The following is a 25,262-nucleotide window of genomic DNA, read 5'->3' on the forward strand; positions in this document are numbered from 1 at the left end:
TTTAGTCATAATCATTCAAGTTGTTGGCATGTCAGGAAAAGTTCTCAGGGCTAGGTCAGCCACTTCATATTATCTCTATATGGTGTTAGTGTCAAAGAGAATATTTAATGGAGTGGATCCTGGGGTATTATTAACTCAGTAGATGCCATTTCTGGGTGGTCATCAATGCCTGTCTACCTTAAACTTCACAGGATCCTTCTACAAATGTATCATTAACTTGAAGAGATTGTATAAAATTGAGGCATTATTATTTTAGTCATAATCATTCAAGTTGTTGGCATGTCAGGAAAAGTTCTCAGGGCTAGGTCAGCCACTTCATATTATCTCTATATGGTGTTAGTGTCAAAGAGAATATTTAATGGAGTGGATCCTGGGGTATTATTAACTCAGTAGATGCCATTTCTGGGTGGTCATCAATGCCTGTCTACCTTAAACTTCACAGGATCCTTCTACAAATGTATCATTAACTTGAAGAGATTGTATAAAATTGAGGCATTATTATTTTATATTTCATTTTATGGGAATATGAAGTGTCAACACTTCCAGTGTTGTTTATAAATAATTAATAATTATAGATGTTTTAGGGAGTTGAGAATATTTTTTAAGCAATAAATACGCTTCTGGTTTGGTTTATGTCCTTTCTGATTAAGGGACGACCTGTAACACTTATTCATTTCATCCTGTTTTAATTGGGAAATGTTTTAGCCTTAATTTTTGTTCTTTTTACACAATACAATCTCTTTACTCATACTTCTTTGCCTAGTTAATGTTTAATGTCATTTGTATTTTTACACCTCTGATTATTAACCCGCAGAAAGGTTTTTCAGTGATATGAATTATAGCTTCTATCAAAAGTGCTGGCGGAATTAATATCCCAGATTAATGTAAGGCTGGGATATATTTAATGTGGATAACACATTAAAAGAAAGTAAACAAAGATCCATGCACTCTGGTTTACAGCATAAATGAAAGGTCAGGGAGTTGAGACTTGGGGTCAATGCACTATGTTTAGAAGGGTTTTCATGACACATAAATCTGGCTACCCATTAGATCCTGATTATCCACTGGGCACTTTCACTCTTGTTCAGTCAATAAGCATTTATAGAATACCTAATCTATGCCCATCAGTGTACAAGACACTGGGAAGTTTATTGGCAAGGGTCAAGTGTAAGGGGCAGGTGACAAAAGAGTAGCAGAAATGTAACAAGGAATAATACAACATCCCAAGCCGTGAAGATTGTGCCATCGAATGGGTGAGAGAGGTAGCTAGTCAAGTAATTCTAACACATCGTGGTCAGTGTCATAACAATGGTTTGACCGGTTTTTGAATACAGATAAGTGCACATGTACTTAGGGCTTCTCCAAGGAGGTGACTTATAATCTGGGTCTTTAAAAATGAGTAGATTCCCTTGGGTGACAAGAGAAAGGAAAAAGGGATTTCACAGGTGAGAAAATACCATTTGCCAAGGAGTGGTGCAAGCAAACTGTTGTGGAAGCAGGCAGCAGTAAGTAACTAAGGAGGACTGGGATGGAGGTTATGCATGGTCAGAAATCAGGCTGAAACATCTTGATGATGAGGGAGTGAGAGTGATGTCAGGAAGGCTCATTTAATCCACTCACAGCATTGCTGAAAGCTCAAGGGGTCTTTCGTCCATCTACGCTCGTTGGTCTACTCCATGTGCTGATCAGCTGTTGGCGGATCTGGCTGTCCTAATCTGGGGTCACAAGCCAGTTCTACATGTACACACACTTTCATCAAAAAAGAGGTCCCGTATATCACAGATGATGTGGTTTTGGAGTGTTGTTGTTGGGGTCAGGAGCGAACAGCCAATGATATGTCTTTGGTGCAAAAAAAAAAACACGTGGTTTTATTGAAGCCTGGGGACAGGACCCTGCTGTACTGGGGTTGTGAGGGGTGATTCTATACTTGGGAGGTGGGGGAGGTAAGGACAAAGGGGGGTTTTCAAAAGGACTTTCATATGCTAAAGAGGACTTACAAGATACTGGAGGCCTGACTTGTCAAGATGAGGTAGTCTGTTTTTCCCTCTAGCAAGGCATTAACATGAAGACAGTTGGGAGTTTTCCTAGAGGAAATGTTATACTTCCCCTGTCTCAAGTACTGTGTTTGTCAATGAACTGCACCGTTATAAAGAAATTTAATTTTATTTACATTCCCTCCTGCCTTTATTTCCCAGATCACTATGGATGTGTTGGGTGATGTGAGGGCTCCAGGAAACAGTCTCTGAGTCTCCAGGAGTTAGGCAATGGGTAAAAATGCTTTTTCCTTATAAATCTCGAAGGCACTTGTAAACAGGGAGACTCATGTCCTGTAGGACTGTGATCTCCATCAGTTAACTGTTTTTCCCTTCCCTTAGTCTTGGGGCGGCCAGAAGAGGCTGAGGAAGGTCACACGTGGGGAAATGGAGGGTGTCTGCTTGTGCTTGCCCTCAGCTTGCCTTCTGCTCCCTCATCCATATAGAAGGACTAAGAGGGGATATTTGAGTACTAAAAATTTCAAACTGAGCCTTGTTTCAGATCATATCTATATCAACAGGAGTAAGTCAATCATAAACATAATATTGACGTACATACAAGATAAGGTGAAAAAGCCTCGGCTTCGTCTTTAGTAATAAGTTGACAGCATAAAGATTTTTTTTCTTATCCTGCATGTATTTTTTCATTTAACAAATTAATCTCCAAGATTCTTTCTTTTGGTGTCTCTGCTATCCTTGCCAAAGTGGGGCTCACAGTAGCTGCTGCCTTAGAAGAGATTATCCATAGGTTCAGCTCTTGGTAATGTTAATGGGTGATAAGGAGCTACCATTTTTCCTTGCGGTTACGATAACTAAGGGGTAGTTGACTTAGTTTCCTTTGTTGATTAATAATGCCCAGTGTTTAAGACAAAGATAATTAGAATATTTATGCTCACTTCATATCAACAAGGATTTAAGGTCGTAAACACAGGTACTGATCCACAAAACAATGAAAACAGCCCACTGTTTTCAGGCAGTCCAGAGTCCCCGAAATCCTGTGAAGTGAAGACCCAGCTGCACCAATGTGCATTTTGTACCTGTCTCCCTGAGGTCAGAGTGCACAGAAAACCATAGAAATGTAGACCCTGGGAGGTCTTGGACAAGTCCGGTCACCTCTATGTACCCTCAGGGCACAAGAGCTCTCTTAGGGTAAATATTAGAAGATACATGTGGACTCCTTATGATGAATAAAAATGAATTATTATTATTATCTTTAACACTTCTTATGGTAGTAAGAGCATTAGCACCATGGGACTTTTGATAATTTAACTAGAAATAGTCTAATTTTTACCTCTACTCCCTGTAGGGAAGAGTTTTCCATGTGAAGTTTGAAATAAATAAGATTCAATGGCACATTTTTAATGTGCTAAAGTATTTTCAAATGCTTTCTGATGTCATTTGCATATAAACAATTTGTCTGCTAATTACACATGAGTTATTCAGTTATTAAAATAAGCCCTACAGGACTTATATTGGGCAATATTTGAGTGGGTTACTTTTACTTACTTCGAAAATAATCAATTTGTATTTCTTCTAAAGTATTTCATTTCATACTTTGTTTTTTCACCAATGCTCTTGCCCCCATTTTGTACTCCAGTCCCCCCAAATAGTCTGAATCAATGAAGTTTCCGTGCATTAAGCACAAACAGTGCTTGATAGAACACTTAGTTCTAAAGCCTGTGATTTGTTGGTGCTGCTTGGGTTCCTGTTTGCCCATGATGAACTAATGCATTAAAGACACATGAGCAATATCCCAAGGCAACGGTTGTTGATCCATTCTAATTGCAGGATAATAGACACGTTGTATAACACCGAATAATCAAAAAATCATCTATATTAGATTTTGGAGGATGGCGTTTGCATCTATATTTAATATGATTATCTTATTCAGTGAAGAATTCCTTTTCAGTGTTGCAATGAAGCCTCACCATGAAAATACAATTCAAGGACAAGATGCAAAGGAAAGAATACTAGACTAGATGGATATATGGGGTTCTGGTCCCATTCCTGCCATCAGCTAGCTGTGTTAACATGGAGCGAGCTGTAGTGCCTCTCTGGGTGTCCCTTTGCTCGCAGATATTCAGATGAGGTTGAAAACGAAAATCTCTTAGAGTCATTTTGCAATTCTATCTCTTGCTCAATATCTCCCAGTCTACTCTTGATGGGAAGAGTGTTTTTATATCCCTGACCAAAGACCCCTTCAAACCTCTCCCAGACTTTCAGAGAATAAATAGAATATTTAGCCTTTCATTTAAACAAACAAACAAAGAAACTAACTACAAGCAAGATGTCATCAGGGCAAGTAATTAGCTAAACTAATTCAAGAAATATCAATATTTTTTCTAAAGCAGGAGGTCCAAGTTTCAGCCTTTTGACCTTGGGCAAGTCATTGGATGCGGTTACCCTGGTGGTATTTCTAGAGTGACAGGTCGTAGACACTGATTAAAGCCCTGTTCCAAGTGCTAATGTGATATATGATTCTATGTAAATGATATCAGTAAGTCATGTGCTGTGATATGAACAATATAATCTCCCTTGGATAATTAAGGGCTACTATCTTATATTTGAGTTGATCATTAATTTTCTCTGTTTACTGATTTTTTTGTATTTTGATTTTTTTTATTCACTATGATACCTTATGATTTAATCTAATCAGAGACTAATGTTTATATATACATATATTTATACATTTCCCCCAAGATTACTCTATATTGCTCCAAAGATTCAATTGCTTGAGCAATGTTTTTTTTTTCTATTTGCTAGTGAATAAGCATCTTCCAAGACATATATTTACATATATATTTATATATATAAATTTACATACATATTTATATATATATAAATTTATATACATGTCAAATTATGAACAATATAATTCATATTTCACAGAGCGTGTTGACATGAGTCTCTCTTAAAAGATTTGTCTCTCATGTTATTTTCACTTTCACCAGCTATAATGGAAGAGGCTAAAAAGAAAAAAAATGGCTAACCCATGCATGTTTGCTATTTTATCCACTCCTTTGAATTGTGTATTTACGTGCGTGTGTGTGTGTGTGTGTGTGTGTGAAACGGTTGTACCTTCTGGATGAGTTCTCGGCAGTAAGCCCATTTAAAATTTGTCATGCCTCATGATCCTGACAACACATCAAGAGGAGCTGATTTAGGAAAACACAGATTGTTTGCTAATCCCTACTGTGAGTGGATTTCTTATTAATTATTTTTTGACTTTGAACCTTTTAAAAATATTCTTTAAATGTCATTATTACATGGAAATAATTTTTTTTTTTTGATTGAGGCAATGCTGCTTTTTGAACTGATTTGAATCTTACCTTTTTAAGGTGTACAATTAAAACAAATTATTTAAAACTCACTGCTTTTTTTTACCAGTTTTCCAGTTTAAATAGATTTTGGTATCTGCTCACATAGTAAATCTTTTTTCTTATGATTCAGACTTCTCATCTATTCCCTTATGCTTTAATAGATACATACAAACCCAGAGAATGCTTTATTTCCTCATTTCAAGCTTTTAACATTTAAATAATCAGCCTTCTTAAAATGATAGAAAATTGGATCTTTGAGTTTAATAATCTCATAAGAAGTCAGGGCAAAATGAAATTTTTAGTTTTTATTGGTCATAGAATCAAATATATCTACAGAATAAAGTGAGATAATGTGGTTTTAATACAGGAGCTTTATTAAATTACTTTAAACAGAACTTTAAAAGAGCTTTCCCAGTTTCTATTTCTTATGTGCTATTTTTTGAAATAGTTGATGTCAGGAAAAATAACCAGTTTCAAACCATACTAGTGTATGATTCAGGAAAGGAATAAATTCAGGCCAACTTTTCTCTTTCCATGCTTATTAGATTGTGGTATAGTCATTTCATGCACCAACTACTTTCTGAGTGCTTCTGGAAGCTAGAGGAGGGGGCAAGGAAGAATCTTGTCCTCAGGGGGCTGACACAGTCGTCTTGGGGAGAAAAGGAAAGTCCTAGGAAACACCCGGAGAATATCTGCATGATAACTTTCAGAAAGAAAATCCAGGTAATGAACGGTGTTGGTGAAAAACCACAGAGGTACAGAAAACCTCTTATATAGGGAATCAACAGAAAGACAAAATAATGGGAACTGCAGAAGAGAAATGTGGATTCAGCCTCTCTTTGGAGATGAAGTAACAGGCAAGGAACAAAAGGAGATGGCTGGGGCTATGGGCCTAAGCCAGAGTTTGGACTCAATGGAGAAGAAGAAATAACTTTTGGAAGTCTCCAGTGCTCACTATAGGGGCATTTGAATGGGATCCAGTGTCAGATCCCAACCAAGTCCCTAAAACAGGTGAGGACAAACATGTTTTATCTAAAGAAGGAAGTTTCCACTCAACTCCAGATGCGGTAATAAGGAGTCGATGGAGATCTGGTATGGCCAGATCTTCAGATCTTTCAAATACAGCCAGATGATTTGATTTTAAAGGAAGTGCTCCTAATTTTAAACGTTTGGTCTTCTTCACTACTTGTGAGACAAATTAAAGATACCTGCTGGCTTGATTACAGCCTAAGACTGACCTAGCGACAACTCCCAGGATAAGGAACATGGGAAGGTTTAAACCTGAGAGTGACATAATCATAATCATGAATAAGAAAGAGGATCCAGGGGCACCTGGGTGGCTCAGTGGGTTAAGCCGCTGCCTTCGGCTCAGGTCATGATCTCAGGGTCCTGGGATCGAGTCCCGCACCGGGCTCTCTGCTCAGCAGGGAGCCTGCTTCCCTCTCTCTCTGCCTGCCTCTCCATCTACTTGTGATTTCTCTCTGTCAAATAAATAAATAAAATCTTTAAAAAAAAAAAAGAAAGAAAGAGGATCCAGGCAACCACACAAGAAATGAGCAGGAATCAGATCAAGACAAAAACGGGTCTCTGGGAACTGGAATGGAGGATCTAATTCAAGAGAAATTGCAAAAGAGTCGACAGACCTTGGAAATGTTATTAGTTCACAGATGAAAAGTAAAGTCATGAAAGAAACCTACCCCAAGGTTTTGAATTTAGGGGTCCAGGTCAATGGGGATAGAAAACAGCTTAGGGGCAATGAAAACCAATTTATTATGTATTTTCCTGCTTTCATTAGATTTTAAATTAATGAGAGGGAGACATAAATGTCAAAATTGAGTAGGGACTTAATTGATCTCCTGTATAAACACTACCTATTTAATCACATCCTTCTACACATAGAAGCCGCTCATGTAGAACCTTTTATTTTTGAATTTGAGAAATGTAGCAATTGGCTCATTTTTTCAAACGCACATTATTCTGTGTTTACCTATGCAGATATTCATCTGTTCATACATGTATAGGGTTGCCAGGTTTTGCAAATAAAAATACAGGATGCCCAGCTTAAGTTGGATTTCAGATAAACAACAAATAATTTTTGTGTAAGTGTATCCCAAATACTGCATAGGGCATACTTACACAAAAAGTATTAATTGTTTCTCTGAAATGCAAATTTAGCTTGCCATCCTGTATTTTATTTGGCAACGCTGTGCATTTACCATCTTGTTTCTCTTGGATCGAGTCTTCTTTCTCACCCCATTGTTTCCACTTTGGCTCTTCTACAAGCCATTCTTCATAGAACAGGCAGGGTGATTTTTCAAAATGTGCTTATGGTCATCTCCTTGCGTAAAACTTTTTAGGGGCCTCCCTTTGTCCTTAGAATAAAATTCAGACTCCTTCCTGTGACTCGCAAGGCCCTAAATGATCTAGCCCATAACCCCCTGCTAAACCTGGTCCTGCACGTACAGTCACCTGCTCAAACTCATCTTGAATACACGGTCCCTCCCCCCCAGCTAAGTTCGCAGCCTCTATCCTTCATTTTTTTCAAACCATCCACACTGATTTGCACTTTAGGTCTTTGGCACTCCCTGTTCCCTTGCTTTGGAATCTTCTTTCTCCAGCACTTGGCTCACCCGTCCCTGTCATCATTCAGGTCTTAGCTCCAGGGGGACCTTCTCAGAAAGGTTTCCCATGGCCAGTCTATCAGTATGGTTTCTCAGCCTCAGCACTACTGACAGTTTGGGCTGGATCATTCTTTGAGAGGATGAGTTGTCCCGTGCCTTGTACGATGTTGAGCAGCATCCTTGACCTCTTCTCACTAGATGCCTTCAGTTGTGACAATTTAAAAGGTCTCACCAGATGTCCTCAGGGGCAAAATCACCCCTGGTTAGGGACACACTGAAACAATCAATCTCTTTCCACTCTATTTCGATCATATGATCCTACTTTCCTAACTTCACTCTCTGCAGTTTTTCTGTTTGCTTTTATTTACTTGTTTATCATCTCTTTCTCCCTCACTAGAAGAGAAATACTGTCTACACCATTTGATCCATTTTACTTCCCTCTCTATCCTTATTGTCCAGAACCATGCCTGACATAAGGTGCTCAATAAACATTTATTGAATATATGCCAGATACATTCAGATGACCTTTATTGAAGAGCTAGCATGCCCCAGGCACTGTTAGGTTTAGATGGAATAACAATGAACATGACATTATGCCTGGTCTCTTGTCTCTCTTATACCAAAGCCCAGTCATGAACTCCACGTTACAGGAAGTAAGAATGACAGTCCCCGACAGGCTTACCGCCATCTTGTGTAAGGTCCAGGGAAGCTAACCACGCCACACTGCTTGGATGAGTTCCGTACAACAAAGAATTATCCTTCTCCAATGAGAACACTGTCCCTGAGAGAAATACTGTTTTGAGCCGTTCAGCACTCACCAGTTGGTAAGAATGTCACTGGGCACAGACCCTGGAGGAGAGGTGGGCAAAGGAGTTTCACAAACGAAAGTTAGGTAACTCACCAGAAGGAGGAAGGTCCAGTGCTTGAGAGGAGTAACACGTGTCTCTTGTAACAGGGTAAAGGAACCAAAAAGAAGTGACTGAAGACTTTCTTAGAATATGGAGATTGGAGAATTTTATGAAAAAAAAAAAAAAAAGTTCAGAGAGTATTTGTTGTATTATATCATTTGTGTTAACTCTGATAGAACATAATTCTTGCTATTAATCATGGCATACATTCTTCATGTGGCAGTGATACCCAGGACTTTTTCCTGTTTTTCCTAGTGTCTGTTTAGCTTCTAAAGCAAACTCCAAAAAAATTAAAGTCCGCATACCCACGAAGAAGTTCACAAACCCTAAGTGTGCTACTCAGTACTTTTTCACAGTAGCAATCTACCCACATGGCAACTTCCCAGATCAGGAAATAGATCAGGAAATCCCAGCACCCCCCCCAAAAGCCCCCTCTTATTTCAGTGTCTGTTCCCCACTATCCCACGAGAGAACCTCTATGCTGAGTCCTATCATCACAGAGTGATTTTATCAACCTTTGAAGTTTATACATATGGAATTATATAGTACGTGCTCTTGTGTTTGTCTTCTTTTCTCAGCTTTGTGCTTATGACATTCACTCAGGTTGTTCCTTAAGCTTTATTTCCTAGATCGTACCACTGCCCAAATATGTCCACAATATATTTATTGCTTCCTGGTTTGACCTTTTTCGGATAGTGCTTCTGTGCGTATTCATATCTGTGTCTGTTGTAGGTGTGAGTCTGCATTTCTGTTGGGTACGTAACAAGGAGTGGAATTGCTGGCTCATCAAGTATCTGTATGTTCAGTTGTAACAGATTCTGCCAAACACCCTCCCACAGTGGTTGATTTAATTTACTTGCATGAGTGTTCCATTTGGTCTACGTGGGAAAATAATTTTTTAAAAAGGCAGTAACTTGTAAGATCAGGTAATGATGAAAAAAAAAAAAAAAGGAAGTGTTGCCTTAAAAGAAACACTGCCTACTCTGTAGTAATTTTATGTATGTGTGGCATACTTAAGCATTTATAACAAAGCTGATCACTTCCTTTTGTGAAATTTTACCCATGTGCCTACTTGAACCTCCTTCAGACCAGATAATGATGCCAAGGATCTACTGAGTCTAGGAATTTCAAATCATCCCCTGAATATTGGGGATATGGGAATAACTTACTCTGTAAGTGTATAGTGTTCCTTTAACTAAATCATAAAAATCATCGCTGTGTTATATGAAAAGTTTATGAGGTCACATGAATGCTTGCTTACTGTGCATATGGTAAGAGCTGTGCATTTCAAGTTAAATATAGGAGCAGTTCTGGCTGTAAAGAAGTAGTTTAAGAAATCAAGAGAACTATAAATGGCCATCTGCTCTCTTCTCCATTTTTATTTGCTGAATTAACCCAGTGCAATATTTTAATGAATAATGGGTTGCTATTCCATCTGCTCATTAATTTTTTTCACACCATACAATAATCCATCATTTTTACTGAGTGGAAACAATTTGCTACTTTGTAAAAATATTATTTTTTAAATAAAGGCGGTGGGTGTAATTCAACTTTCCATTAACTTCAAGTATTTTTTAAAGATGAAGATACTGAGAGCATCATCAGGGTCAGGGTGCTGGGAAAAGAATTTCTATTCTTTGTGATGACACTGTACATTAGATGGCATGGATCCTCATTTCATAAGATATGTATGTTTGGGCTTATTTGAAAAGAACAAGAAGAGAACCTTTCTCTGTATCACCAAAGGTTGCGGAGATGTAAAGGCATCAGTGATAATGAACACATTGGCAGAAGAGTATAAGAATTAGTTCTTCAAAAATAATGCAAAGCATGTCACTATCAGAATGGAGCTTCTGGTATTGCGAGTCTGTACCCAGTGCTATGCGTCTCAAACTAGTGGAACATATTAATGCATGTGTGCGTGTGTGCATGTGTGCGTGTGTGCATGTGTGCATGTGCACATGTGTGCACGTTTAAATTAAAATTTCATTTAAGTACGTTTTTAATTTGTTTCTGTTTCCTGGCCTCTGTCCTTTTATTTCTCTTAAGTTGGCTTGCCACATTATATGCATTATATGCTTTTGGGCCATTTAAAGTTCACATGTCCGGGAGCAGATGTCAGTTTAATGACATCTTTAATGCCTGCTGTGCTACTTCCCCAAGTAGATTCCCTGAAACAGGATTTGGCCAGAGGGTTTAAGCTGACATTTGGAGAATTGATGAGTGAGGTGAGAGGTGGAGAAGAAAAGGGAAAAGGCTTTAAAATATGCTGGTATTGATGATTTTTAAGATTTCTACATCATTTACCAAATATTTTCTCTTCTGGTGGTTTTCTAGCCCAGTTGGTTTTAAATAATTTATCAACAGATTTTTTAAAAGCCTCCACTCCAGTTCTCATAGGTTCTGGGACCTGAGGGTATTCTTACCTATCAGTAGAGATATATTATTCCCTTTAAAGGTAAGGGGTATGTTGGGCAGAGAGTATGGAAATGATTAGTAAACAGGGTTCCTATGGATTACAGGAGCCTAGCCTACATTAATATTATTTTGAAATAATCACTAAATTCTGGAAAATATGATGCTCTAATCGTCATGGAGAAAATAAATGAACCATTTAGGGGCACACATTTAAATCCCATCAAATTTCACTTGTATCTTCTTTCTATCCAATTGGAAGAATTAAAGCCATACATTTTTTACTTGTTCCTTAGAGTTTATCTGTGAAATATTACATACTTACATTTTCCCAACACTCTTGGACCCCATACATTTACTCGTAGGAGCTCCCACACCCAATTTTTCCCTATATTACTAACCAGAGGATCTGGTAAAACTAGCATTATTCCTTCCCAATACATAAAGAAGATGGTACATTGGGAAATTTTTTTTGAGAGCAAGTTACGTTAAAATTTAAAGACCAAGCAGAAAAGAGACTCCAAAAAATTAAACTATTCAATATTTTAAATGGTCTAATATAAGAAGTTAATGATTTCTGTTTGGTTGTATATGAATATAAAAATGTCCAGACAGATAGCATACCAATGGTAGAGAGGTTTTCTCTGTGGATTACATACCCTGGAGGAATTTTAATTTTCATTTTTTACATCCGTGTAAAATTTAGTTTCAAAACAAACTACATGGACATCTTTGTGAACCAATGTTCAGAGAGATGACACTTCAAAATGTTTTTGTGAGCTACAAAACTTAAATAATAAATGAGTGTTTCTTGACCACAGTCTGTTATAAACTGAGGCATGCATACAATGCACCTTTTACAGTGGAGAATCGGCTCTATTGTGGTAACACCAGGACCAGAACTCAGCTGACACTGGCTCCAAAGAGATGTCAGTAAATTCATTAGTAAGTCCTGTCCGATGGAGTCAAGATCATAGAACCATTTTCTTCAGTTACAACATGGGAATGTAATGGGGGAAAGTCATTATGTTCCATGAACATTTACTTGTGAATTAATGGAAATAATTCCATTCGAATATACTTTAATTTGAAATAGACAACACATTAATATTTCTAATACAGTGTGATGATGGAAAATGAACTATGAAGGGTGATATAGCCTTCTCCTTGAACCTTGAAGAAAATGTGCACGACAGAAGCCATTTTCCTTCCTCTCTTGAGGAATGACTGGAGGGTTCCATGAGAGTTACTGCGCTGTTCTCTACCACCCCATCCCTAGTGACAACATAGGCACACAGGCACACAAGAAGATCTCAGGAAATAGATCATAATATACAGATATGACTGTGGAAGTGGATTTTGGCATCAGGTAGCCTGGTCAAATCCCCGCTCCAAATGTTAATGACTTCTGTAGTCTTGGGGCGACTACATAATCACTCTAAATTTCAACGTAAGCATGTGGGGATAATATTAGCTATCTTCTGGGCTATTGTAAAAATTAAGATTTTTATATATAAAATGTTCAGTTCAATGCCAGACTGAATTTGTGCTTAAGTAATGGTAATTATTTCATCTGTTAAAGTTGGTGATCTTCCTGCCCCCAAGTAAAATTATTTAGTTATGTTTAAGCAAAATTTTGGGATGGAAACTGAGGTTTATGCACCAGTGTAAAGAATGTTAGAGGATTTCTGACACACTGTTATTGATTCCCAGTGTCCCTGGTATGCTTTATTCTAATCAGCACCCGGAAGACTTGGGGACTGGTTTTATTCCCTTATATACTCAGTCAGTTGTTTGCTAATTTATAAGTTAGTGTTATATTCTTCCTTTATTTTTTGGCTTAATTGTATACCTTGGTGTCCAGAAAAGAGAAATAGCATGAGAAGCTTAAAATCCCTCAGAGAGTAGAGTATGTTTATCAAAATCCATAAAGAATGTTCGATTATACAATCTCTTCCAATGAAAAGGACTGTGCTGATGATCATGTTAATTAGAATACCTTCCACTCTACTGAAATGCTGTATACAATCAATGTTTTACTTCCCTGTGTCTCCAAGCACATAATTTGTACTTTTCTGAAGTGGGAGAGACAGATAGTACCAAATCTTTGTGTTACAGCTGGTTCCCCAGAGAAGCTTATAGCTGTGCTGAAAAGAAAAATAAAAACTTAAGGCGGATTGCCTGAACTATATACTGGGATATCATAGAAAAAAATTTACACCTTATCATGTGAAGCTCCAGAGTATTACCTACATGATCAGCCAAAGAAATGTATCAGGCTGAAAAACAAACACAAAAAACCTAGACACATCAGTTCTCCTTTTCCACTTTCCTTTCCTTCCTACCTATCAGCATTTTATAAATGAAGAAAAAATTTTAATTCAATGTTTATTTGATGAAATAAACAATAACAAAATCATGTAATCAACATAGTTTGAAAAGAGCACTTGCTTGCTTTCATGTCATAAGACACTGTAAGTAATACTTGTATTAATTTCATTTTGACAAAAATTTGAATGTTTTTCTTAATGCAACTGGTGTGTTAGGAACTGTTGTAGACCTATTGACATAAATAAGAAATGATCTCTACCTTCAAAGAGCATTCAGTCTACTTGAAACAAGACCACAACTACTTAAAATAATTTAGGGTAGAATGAAGTACAGGTGACGAGAGTAGAGAGCCCAAGCCTTCTGCTCAGAATTGTCAGAGAGGTTTCATCGGAGAGATGGAATTTGAGTTAATCCCTAAAGGATCAAGTAACTTTTTCTAAGGTACCTAAGTGGAGGAAATGCTTCCAGGAGAGGGAAGATCATGAAAAATTCATCACATTGTGGATGTTTGGGCACCAACATTGGGTAGTGTGGAGTGTGGCTGGAGCAGGAAAAGCGAGGACAAAATGGATGGAGACACAACCATGATGGTAGCCAGCAGGACCTTGAGTTCAACACCCAGAGGACTGGAGCTATTTCACAAAGTAAGCAGCAGGGCACACTGGAGATTTCTGAGCAGGAAAATGATCTGATCTGTGTCAGAGTAAACGTTCCCTTTGTTTGCACATCTCCACGGATAACAACTTCATCATTGAAGAGGCTTGGACCAAAAACCTTGGAATCACCTGGGACTCCTCTCACTCTCTGTGCTTCCCTCAGTCGGGAAATCCTGGGGACTAGAAATTAACCCAAGACTAGCTACGTCTGATGTTCTTCTCCGCTATCATCTTCATCTAAGACAGACCATCTCTCACCTAGTCTGCTGTTCACTGCTCTCTGATCTTCCTGTTTTACTGTCAGGGTCTCTATCTAGCAGACACGGTTGTCCTCTTAACCACAAAAATCGAGAACGTTACTCTTCCATTCTAAATCCTCCAGTGGTTTCTCACCTCATGCTCATTAAAATGTGTGGTTCTGCCCATGACTTGCAAGGCCCTGTGGGATTACAGTTGTCCCCTCCTTATCCCCGGATTTGCTTGGTTGTGCATTGGTTCAGAGCAGAAGAGTGACATAATTCCCCTCACTTCATCTCCTCACGTAAGCATTTTGTCATCTCACATCATCACAAGAAGAAGGGTAAGCAGTACAGTAAGACAGTTTGAGAGGGAGAGAGACTACATTCATACAACTTTTATTAAAGTATATTGTTATAATTATTGGTTTGTTTTATTATTAGTTATTGTTGTGAATCTTTTAGTATGCCGAATTTAGAAATTAAACTTTATCACACATAGGTATGCATAGGGAAAACATGGTATATACAGGGATCGGTAGTATTTGTGGTTTCAGGCATCCACTGGGGGTCTGGGACCATATTTCCTGTGGAAGGGGGGGCTCTACATTCCTCCCTCAGTTCTGCTCTGACCTGGCCTCTGGCCATCTCCTGCCCCTTTATTCCTTGTCATTCTTTCAGTGCTCCAAGCATAAGATAGCAGTAGCCAACACCCTCTGTTCCCTCTGCCTGTGACATCTGTCACAGCAGTGGTCACCAGGTGACCTGTCTTCTAAGAATCAATTTTGTATCTGTCTCTTTTTTGGTAGAATTGAAACACTTTGAAATTTTGTCAAACACTTACATCACACATGTGTGCTAGGCACTCCTTAAAGAACTTTCCAAGTATTAACTCATTGAATTCTTGTACCCTCACAACACAGGTAGTATTCCCATTTTCTAGACTAGGAGATTGCAGCACAGAGGGGTTTAGTAAATTCCATAAACTCTCACAGCTCCTATGTAGTGGAGCTCAGACTCAAACTCAGGAATCAACCATCTTCACCTTTGCGTCTGACTTTTGGAGGCAGGGGCTTCATTTTGTTCACTATTAGGTTGTATCCTTGGCACCTAGGTTGTGGCCCGGCTCAGTATTTAATGAATAAATAAAATTGGCTTCATTAATTTGATGTAGTGGTACAGTATTGCTTTCTTGTGTTCAGAAACCAGTGGAAAAAATAGGAAGATAAATATCGGAAAGTTTGTTTTTGTCCAAGTTAGTATTTGCCACCAAATGCTATTTCTTTTGAGAGTTTATAACTCAAGTTGCTTTTTTTTTCAAGATTTTTTTTTATTGGCCTGCATGATTCCATTTTCTATTAAAACACTGTTATTGTAAACTCAGCAGTAAATACTAAATATTAAATACTTGACTGCTTTTTTATGATCACGTGCTGAGTTGAGTAAATTAATCAAAAGAAAGCTTGTCTCTAAAAGTTCCTCCTTTTAATTGCACTGTGGGAGATAGTCAATAAAAAGAATTGATGAAGAATATTAGCCTTATCAAACGGAGCAAGACTATATTGATCGTGGCAAGTGCCAAGCACTGTGCTGTAAACAAAAAGACCTTTATATAAAACTCCTACATCTGTGGAGTCCACACTGTGGTCTAAGAGACTGGCAAATAAGTAAGTACAAAAATGATCACTCGGGTGCAACAGGAGCATAGAGCTGTATGTTTGGAGAATTGGATAGAGTTGGAGAGATGAACGGAAAGGCTTGGTGGAGGAGAGGGGGTTTGATGAGCATTTGCAAGGCTGACTTGCTGGGGGCTGCTTAGGGGCAGGGGCTATCAGTGACGATGATGGGAAGAGGGCTTTCCAGACAGGGAAAAATGCAAGACTAATGGGAATTTACCATATTGTGAATCTTTGTTCAAGTTGGTCTTTTATGGTGAAAAAGTCTATTAATTTGTGAGAATTCGATTTCTTATTAATTCTATAAATGGCTGCAAGAATATTGAAGGTTCAGAATTGCATGTGTAGAAAAATTGCTGATACAAAGTAAAATAATGTGCTATCATTTTATAGGTGGTTTAAAATGTATTCCCATTTAATTATGAAAATGCAAAATTATGGTCTCATTTAACTCCTTCTTAGAACTGGCATTTTGGGACAGTTTTTGAAAGCAGCCAAATTTCTACAAATGCCATTAACTTTTGGCTAAGCCTCAAGTTTGTTTCTATCTCAGATACATTTTTGTGAGGGACAGTGAGAGAGAGAGAGGGCACTCATGTGAGCTGGGAGAGGGGCGGAGAGAGAGGGAGAGAGAGAATCTCAAGCCAGCTCCCCGCTGAGCACTACACAAGGGTCTGTCTCTCAACCCTGAGCTCAGGATCGGAACCAAAACCAAGAGTTAGATGCTCAGCTGACTGAGCCACCCAGATGCCCCTGATGTATCTTTAAAATGTATCCAATTAGTTTATTTGTGGGTAAAACTTAGCATATATTTTGTGGTTTTCCATACATTTTTAGGAAGACACCAAGGTTTTTCTTTAAGAGACTTTAGTATAACAATGTCTTGGGTTTTATGATCTTGAAAATTCCTTATACCTACACCATGCATATTATAGTTTTACAAAGAATGTTGCTTTAACAGTTTACCTACTTTGTTTCAGTTGCTCCTAGCAATAGTTCTGTGGGTTAGCAAAGACCAGGTGGTCCAGATTTCCATGTACAAATTCCTGCTTCTCTTCTACTTGATCTTCGAATGTCTGAGATCTTTGAATGTCCAAATGCAATGCACTCAGATAGCTGTTGAGACCATGTCATTCCAAAGAAGGTATCAGGACACCAGGCAAGATCATTGATAGCGATGCAGATGGACAGTGAGTCATGTGACCAAGGATTCAATCAATCTTGGCTGTTTCATGATCCGATGTGAACCCTGACATATCCCTACACTTCTCTGTGTCTAGATAAATCATTTCTGAAAGTGAGTTGGAAGGAATGGGACTAAATCATCTCCAAGTTTCCTTTTAGTTCAAAGTTTTGAGACTTTATGTGAACTTGAAAGTCAACGAAGCAGCATAAATGTAACCGTTAGAGGAATCTGTTAGAGGATTTTGGTGAAGCATGAAGGTTTTAAGATGTGACACCAGTGAGGTGCGTTTGGACATGTCATCATAGGCATTTTGCAAATGGGCAGCATCCCGCATATAGAATATATTGAAAGTTGGTTTCATGTTGACATAGGCACTTTTTGATATTTAAAACTTGAAGCTTACTTTGGTAAGTCAGTTGCACCATTTAAGTGATCTGCTTCTATTAGAAATTTATGATTTCCCTAAATTATACTAAATAAAAGTTCTCTGCTAACAACTTTAAGACAGGATCAAAAGAATTACTTCCAGATATTGCAGATTGATGGAAACACTGTTAATACTGGTGAGGAAATGTTTGTGTTTTGGGGGTTGTTTTCATTTGTTGTTTTTTTTTGTTTGTTTGGTGGGGCATTTTTGGTTAAACGGTATTTTTTAAATCATCTGCCTCTGAAAAGTGTAGTGAAAATAAATTTATAGAAATGGTATCAAAGTCATTTTTAGTAAGCAAGAATGGTCTCAATTGCTGATGTCATAAGCATATATTTATTTTCTTACAGGATCTCTTGTAAATGAAGGTGCCTGTAGCCCATGATAATTGTTAGCAATTCGTTGCTTTCTTGTATTTTGGTCCATAAACTAGGTAATTGACTGGAGGTCAGAGCTAAGATTTATTGTCACTCTTGGTACATTTTCTAGGAAAATATAGAACCTCCTTGCATATCTTATTAGATCAAAGGCTAAATTTATGACTAGTCCTCAGAAAATCTATGGTTCTTTTTCTAAAATCTGTATTTTCATTTGGAAAAACTCTAAATGTCTTTTCATTCTCAGCACTTTTCTATTCTTTAAACAATTCCTACACAGATGTCAATACATGCAAACCCTAACTCTATGAACCTCTGGTCTTCAAAGTAGAAAGTCACAGTCATAGAGTTATAGTCACAATATCTTTTTTTTTTTAAGATATTGGTCTGTTTTTCAGTACAAAGATCACTATATGAGAAAAGTATGGATATCTGAACATCCATTTTTATAACTTCCATGGAATTAGCGGAAGAAAAACTCCATGAACCTAAAGCTCAACTTATTTCTACTTCTGACATGATTTACTGATAGTTGTATGAATAATTCTACTTTCTTTGTTCAAGTAAAGTAGAGAAAGAGAATAATGTAGTTGACTAATTCTTTGAAGCCTAGATGAGTAGCTTATTAATTTGTGTATCTTTGGCACCAACTAGGTGCCAGTAATTTTTTGTTGAGTAAACAAAGCGCCTCATAGGCTTTCAACTAAAGGGCAAAATACACAGGATGCTTACTACAGAATAATTCATGAGATGCTAGTGACCAAAGGGTCATTTCTTTTCTTTCAGTAAACATGTTCAAGAGACATAAGAGTTCAGAGTGAACCAAAGTCTTTCAAATCCTAATATAGTTAGTGCTGGCATCTTAAAATAATTTATGGATGTGACTTTTGTATTATGTCATAGAAATAATTTGTCTACAATCATTTCATAAGTATCACTGAATAGCTGTCTTGTAATAAAAGTCCATCATTATTATATTGAATCAGGATTAAATACAGAATGTAAGTTGTACTCTATTGTAGAATGCATTTAAATACCTTGATTAAATTCTACTAACTCAATTTCAAATGACATTTCATGCCCTTAGTCTCTTAGTTTTTTCTTTTCCCACCCCTACATGTTGATTGTCTTTCCTTGACTTCTTATCATATTATTGATTTTATTTTTCTATTAGTTTGAAGAAAAATTGGGTTATTCATGTGAGTTTATGTTAACTACAATGAACAATTTTAAACTGTGCTATAGTGAAGCTAATTTAAATACACGGAGTTTATCATGGTTGAATTGTGTTTTAGGTATCAGTCTGTACTTCCAACTTAATCCTTCACTAATGTTTTTCTTTTTCAGCGTCTTTTGGATTTCAGCCACTGATAATCCAGCCTAAAGCTTTCATGAAGGGTTGGGTTTCGCTCCATTTAGCTGAGCTGGTCAAAGTAAATGTGAATGGTAGTAGTTGTAGTTTTTACCAGAGGAAGACAGCAGATGCACAGAACGCTAGAATTAACTCAGCTTCTCTAGGTCTATAGCTAAAAGAATTGTCCAGGACCAGTAGCATCAACATCAGCTGTCAGGGTCCCAGGCCCCACCCAAACTTCCTTCTGGAGAATTCCTGGAGGTGGTGGCCACCCATCTGTGGCTTCATAAGCCCTCCAGGTGACTCTAATTCAGGCTCAAATCTTCCCTTGATGTGGAGAATTCTCTAGGGCCTGAATCTATGAAGAGTCCAATCCCATCTCGAGGAGGTCCAGGTAATACAACCCAAACCTTCTTTAGTATAACCTGAAATTCAACAGTATACATGGGTTGCAATGTAGACAAACTTGAGCTTGCATCCCAAGAAAAGGATTCCTGACTCTTCACCCAGGGTAACCCAGGTAAGCATCAGGATTGTCATCTGAAGAATAATGCCCACCTTGCTAGGCTGTCGTGAGGGTTAGAATGATATGTAAAAAGCAAGACCCAGAAATGCTTTTTTTTTTTTTTTTTAAGATTTTATTTATTTATTTATTTGACAGAGAGAGATCACAAGTAGGCAGAGAGGCAGGCAGAGAGAGAGAGGAGGAAGCAGGCTCCCTGCTGAGCAGAGAGCCCGATGCGGGACTCAATCCCAGGACTCTGGGATCATGACCTGAGCCGAAGGCAGTGGCTTAACCCACTGAGCTACCCAGGCGCCCCATTAAAGATTTTATTTATTTATTTGACGGAGAGAGAGAGATCACAGGTAGGCAGAGCAGCAGCAGGCAGAGAGAAAAGGGGAAGCAGGCTCCCCACTGAGCAGAGAGCCCCATGCAGGGCTGGATCCCAGGACCCTGAGATCATGACCTGAGCTGAAGGCAGAGGCTTAACCCACTGAGCCACCCAGGGGCCCCTTGCATTCTTTTCTTAAGGAGGACCATCAAATTGGCCTGGCTTCAGAGCCCAGAGAATCCCACTATGCACTCCTGGCATAATACAGTGCTTGGCTTGGTCCCGAGGCTCAGGAAGTGTCGGTTCTTTGAGTACAGAATCTACTCCCTATTCTGCCATTTGCCGTCATCTACGTTTGAGGCCTGAATTACATCCTGGAATGATTTCCCAGCATAGAACATAAGCCAGAGGATGGGTATATAGTACATGTTCCTGGATGCCAATGAGTTGGGAATGTGTTTAGGAAACAAAACTTAAGTGCCGAGGGGTGTCAGCTCTCCAAAAGCAAGACTCTGCTTGCTTGCCAGGTCAGGCGAAGATTCCAGCCACTCCATTTGGATTTATCTAACACATGGCAAGCAAAGCGTATGGAGTTGAGTTTTTTTTTAAGACCAAAACCTCTTTAAACTAATGTGAAATTGCTTAAGATTCAAATGACAGTTCTCTGAAAGTCAGATTGTATTCTTTGCCCCCTCTTTGACAATGATTATAGTAATTGAAGAGAATATAGGCTTCTCCCTTGAAGTGTATGAATGTAGACACGTAGGTTATATTTCCAAAGTAGCATGTATAGACTTAGCCATGTGTCTCCTTGTAATACTGATGGTGTCGTGCAAAAAGTGTTTTTGCTCATTGGCTTGAAAACGTAGCCCAATGACATTAATGCAGGTATCCTTCAGCATCATCAATTATCCCATTTCTCTATATTTCTTTTCGATTAATTTCATTCCAGAATGTAGAGTTATCTGAGCATTGAGTGTGTGTGTGTGTGTGTGTGTGTGTGTGTGTGTGTGGTTTAATGATAATACTGCTAGCATTTTCAGTATTTATCAAATGCTGACTGAATCTTTTTGGTTGAAGAGTTGGTTAGGAAAATTACTGTCAAGCTCACTCACCACCATAGTAACCGAATTTTAATACCTTCTGGGGATACAGACATTTATGTAATCTAACTCTGTGGCACTGAGGTACAGTGTATGTAGTGTATTTATGATTGAACAGAAAGTTTCAAACAGCAGCCTGTGAAATTGGATTTTAGATGTAATGTACCATAAATAAGTGCTATAAAGATTGCCTTTAATGCTATAAATCAGATTTTATTGGTTTCAGCTATCTCATTCTGGTTATTGTATTACCCACAAAATCAGAGGAAATCAAAGAGCTGGAATATTTTTTATTTTAATATCCCATATTCTACAGTAATGGCACATGCACTCATACAGCTTCCTTTTTGGGTAGGTTGGGCAAAGTTGACAGGTGGCAGGCCCTGGCAACATATCAGTGGCAGGATCGATGTAAACAACCAAACTTTGGGACTTGAAACCTTTTAAAATTTCCTGTCTGTGAAATATACAAGGGAGGTGAATTGGCAGATCCCTTTCTTTTCTGAGAAGCTGGTTGTCATGTTCTTCGTGCAAGACTAACACCTGTAGAGATTGGCAGGTGAGATGTGCCTTGCATCTTTGCCAAGTGGATGGAGTTTGGTGATGAAGCTATCCATTGGGGATGGGGGTACCCATGCATGACCTATCTGAGTTATTTAAAACACCCCAAACTGTTGCTATAGAAGAAAGTGTTGTCCTCAAACAATCTCTCATGTTCAATTTAGAATCAGCCCTTCTCTCCCCGCCCCTGACACTTTGATGCTTTTTATTCAGTATGGTTTAGTCAAGAAAATCAACATATTGGCATTTTAAAAAATGCTTAGAAGAGCCTGCACATGGTCTGGTAGAGCCCAGGAAGCTATAGTAATTTAAAGGTGAACTAGTTAGGACTAGAACAGTTTTCAAGCTATTAAAAATGCAACTGTTCGGGCGCCTGGGTTGCTCATTGGGTTCAGGTCATGATCCTGGCGTCCTGGGATCGAGTTCCGCATCCGGCTCTCTGCTCAGCAGGGAGCCTGCTTCTCTGTCTCTCTCTGCCTGCCTCTCTGCCTACTTGTGATCTCTCTCTGTGTGTCAAATAAATAAATAAAATCTTTAAAAAAAATACAACTGTTATTGGTTTATGTGTAGTTTTCCCAACCGTTTGTTTACATAAGTACCCGGCATTCAAGACACTGAGTAGCCTACCTAGGTCTTGTGGGTATGACTTTCATTGTTCAAGGTCAAAGCCATAGGACCTGAAGAAGGCAAAAGGAGCAGCAGGGGTTTCTTGACACTGAGGATATCAGAAAGCTACATCTTCAGGGTGCTTCCCTTTTTTATTTTTACTGCAGCATGACATCAGATATTTCTTATTAGTTCTTCTCCCACCAAAAAATAACCATTCTTAGCCATCAGAGAAGGCACGGAAATGCTGTACTTTGTCTTCATTACAAAGAAATCTAATTCCCCCCAACACTTAAATAATCTTGAACCTGCTGGCGATAAATGCCATAGATAACATTAATACTACTAATACTATGCCAATCTGAGTTCAGCACTTTTTTTTTTTTTTTTCCAAAATAGGAAATCTTCTTGATGCCACCTTTACTCGTTGTGAACTAAGCTGAAAGAACTAAAGGGATTATGTTGATTAGGGCTTGACATTTATGACTGCCAGCTCTTTGCTGAAAATATAGCCCAGAATCTCAGCCCTGGCCCTGCGAGGCAGCTGGATCCCAGAGTGTGATTTTGCACTCGTTTTAGGGTACATTCATTTTTCTGGGAGTCCCCCGGGCCACCTGCATTGAACAAGAAACTCTCCATCCCTGGAAGCGTCCATGTAATTAGGGGGTCCACTTAAGGACCTCTGTTGCTAGTTTCATGTTCTTAATGGAGCGAATGGGAACTTCTCTTTCTCCAAAACTAACCTTCTCCAGGAAGCTCTCATCAGTGAAAACACTTTCTATTTAGTTACAGATCAGACAAATGATTGTATCATTTGTCCCTTTTGTATTCTTCTCTATCTGACTCTCCTCAGGTAAATGCTAAAAATAAAATTTTATATTTTGGTTTATTTGGTTTGCTTTCCCTTGCCTCCTGGCCTAGCCTACTTGGCCTAAGGTCACCAGACATGAGCTTTTACTCAGCAAAGTCAGGTTTATTGTGCCATTGTGGTGAGAGAGACCCTCACCAGGGAAACTGTGGGGCATCTCACCAAACAAAGGGGAAGGCATAAGGGTTCTTACAGGATTTTGAGGGATAATGGAGTGTAGGTTAAATTTAAATAAAGCAGTGTTTGGATAGGCTCAGAGCAGAGCAGGGCTGTGTGCAAAGGGTTTAACATCAAGTTTGGACTGTGAAGGGGATCTAAAGTCTTGTTTCCTTGGAAACTGCAAAGTTAAGACAGACATATAGTGTAGTATCTAGAAACCCCCTATAGGAAGCTTGCACCAGGACTGGAAATTGAGGCTACCTCTGGTCAAAGTGGCTTAGATCCTTTAGGTGAGAGAGGGATGTTTCAATTTCACTGATGCACTGTTCAAAAAACGTTTTTGATAGTTAATGATTTTAGAGATCAAAGTCTCTCAGGGAGTAAAAAGCAGTAGTTGCCCAAAGGTGTTTGTTGAGACACTCTCTATATCTGTAGTATGTACTTGGGAGAAGTATGGTTTCTTGTTAACTTTCAGCTGTATCTATTTTTTCTGATGTTGCACATAGGGGTACATTTTTTTTTTTTTTTTGGTTTCTCAATTTAACTAATTTTTATTTTCTTACTCCCTATGTCATTTAGAAAAATTTATCCTGTAATGAAAAAAAATACTCAGCACTTATAGGGTTAAATAGTTAAGAAAATATATGGACTAACAACAGAAAGGTTGAGGAATAGAAAGGGCTTCAGGTAAGGTTTGATCAAGCACCTTTGAAAATCACTAAATGTCTTAATTCTTTCCCATGGCTTTCCATATTTTCTGCTTGGCCCTCATCTTATAGCTTCTTTTGGAATTCATAATGATATTGGTCTTTATATTAATACCTTTACAACTCTTTCATATTTTATATTTTTTTCTCAGTCCTACTTTCTTAATAATTTTATCCTTTCTGTATTTTAGTTTATGAATTTTGTCTTCAGCTAGGTCATATTTTACTGTTAATCTGTCTTGGGTTTTAAATTTCAAGTATTTCTAGAAATTCCAAGTTGTTATTTTTCAAGTCTGCCTGGCTTTGTGATAGTGCTTATTCCTTTTAGATATTTTCAACTTCCCCTTTTATGTCTGTAATCATTTTGAATATACTTAATTTTTATTCTGTATCTCATAGTTCTATTATCTGAAATCTATTTATCTTTCTTATTTATCTCTTGACTTTTACTTGATGGATTTTTTTCCTGTGTTCTTTGTTGTTGTTGTTGTTGTTGTTTTGTCTTTGTAATTTGGGATTGAAAACTTCTATCTTTTAGGGCTTTATTCGTTGGAATCCTTTGCACACTGGGTTTAGCAATAGAATGGTGCTGGAGATGAAGTCCAGAATCTCAGAAATATACTAGCAGAGAATATTCTATGTTAAATATCAGGCAGAGAATATTCTATCTTAAATATCAGTAGGTGCCTAATCATGTTGTAGTAAAGATTCAGACTCCAAATCTATGTGAGAGCATACTTGTGAGTATAAATTCTCAGGGAAACTTTTATTCCCCCAGACCCCAGTATATCTGTGTGTGCATGTGTGTATATGTATGTGCGTGTGTATAAGTGATGTCATGTATTTATTTAACTGACCATTTTTCAAATGATTGGAATTTAAACT

At 38.1% G+C, this 25,262-nt stretch overlaps 1 protein-coding gene and 1 pseudogene across 1 annotated transcript in view; both read left to right on the forward strand.

Moving 5' to 3' along the window:
• Window positions 1-25,262, forward strand: part of HS6ST3 (heparan sulfate 6-O-sulfotransferase 3) — a 640,734-nt gene that overhangs the window by 415,278 nt on the left and 200,194 nt on the right. The gene's annotated exons all lie outside the window — the stretch shown is intronic.
• The window catches only part of LOC132002931 (ubiquitin-conjugating enzyme E2 variant 3-like), a 60,503-nt pseudogene that overhangs the window by 7,721 nt on the left and 27,520 nt on the right, over window positions 1-25,262 (forward strand).

The sequence above is a fragment of the Mustela nigripes genome, chromosome 15, assembly GCF_022355385.1.
Source record: "Mustela nigripes isolate SB6536 chromosome 15, MUSNIG.SB6536, whole genome shotgun sequence".
Taxonomy (NCBI): Eukaryota; Metazoa; Chordata; class Mammalia; order Carnivora; family Mustelidae; genus Mustela; species Mustela nigripes.